General features: G+C 46.1%; 1 protein-coding gene across 6 annotated transcripts in view; it reads right to left on the reverse strand.

Annotated features, from left to right (window-relative positions):
* Positions 1-1,147, reverse strand: part of Cdca2 (cell division cycle associated 2) — a 47,666-nt gene that overhangs the window by 30,176 nt on the left and 16,343 nt on the right. The window lies entirely within an intron of this gene.

Here is a 1,147-nt window from a genome sequence, read left to right on the forward strand (position 1 = left end):
TGTCCTGGAACTCACTCTGTAGACCAGGCTGGCCTCAAACTCAGAAATCCGCCTGCCTCTGCCTCCCAAGTGCTGGGATTAAAGGCGTGCGCCAATACCGCCCGGCTAAGGATAACATTTTATTGGGGCAGGCTTACAGGTTCAGAGGTTCAGTCCATCATCATCAAGGCAGAAGCATGGGAGCACCCAGGCAGGCATGGTGCAGGTGGAGCTGAGTGTTCTATATCTTCATCAGAAGATTACTAGAAGACTGTCTTCTAGGAAGCTACGACAAGGGTCTTAAAGCCTACGCCCACAGTGATACACATACTCCAAAAAGGCCACATCTCCAAACAGTTCCACTTTCTGGGCTAAGCATATACAAACCATCACAGCTAACATATGCTAGGATCAAACCCTAGCAACTGAAGATGGAAAGGAGATTCAACTCTAAAACTCCCTGATTCACGTGGACATGAACACAAGACAGAGAAGTAGCACTGGTCACGTCATTTACTACAAGGCTATCACAAATAAAGATAAGAGGTTTTGGCTCCTGGGTCGGAGGATGGGAAAAAATATTGGGAATGAGCCTTGCACTGCAATATAAAACTAACCTGAGCCAAACCTTGATAATGGTAATTGAAATGGTAACCATTTTACTCCTCAAGATGGAGGAATTTCAATATGTAAACACAGTGGGAGTGAGAGGAGGGCACGAGGAGAGAGAGTATCAGCCCACACAGAAGCTGCCCGCCAAACGCACCGGCTCTACATTGGCAAATGCAGGGAGTTAAATCTGAACTCTACTCAGCAGTGAGGCAGACACAATCTGACATAAAGGGAAAACCCTGTATGACATACACACTAAGACATCATTTGTGCTACATGAAACATGTTCTAGCCATCTAAATCTGTAGGCATGTTTGCATTGTGTAAAGGTTTATCCTTGTGTTATTCAATTGCTGATTTTCCTGCCCTCGTTTTGTTTCAATCTGGATGCAGCATTGTAATGCTTATATCAAGAATTTCTAGCCAGGCGTGGTGGCGCACGCCTTTAATCCCAGCACTCAGGAGGCAGAGGCAGGTGGATTTCTGAGTTCGAGGCCAGCCTGGTCTACAAAGTGAGTTCCAGGACAGCCAAGGCTATACAGAAAAACCCTGTCTC

This window comes from Mus caroli, chromosome 14, assembly GCF_900094665.2.
Source record: "Mus caroli chromosome 14, CAROLI_EIJ_v1.1, whole genome shotgun sequence".
Lineage (NCBI taxonomy): Eukaryota > Metazoa > Chordata > Mammalia > Rodentia > Muridae > Mus > Mus caroli.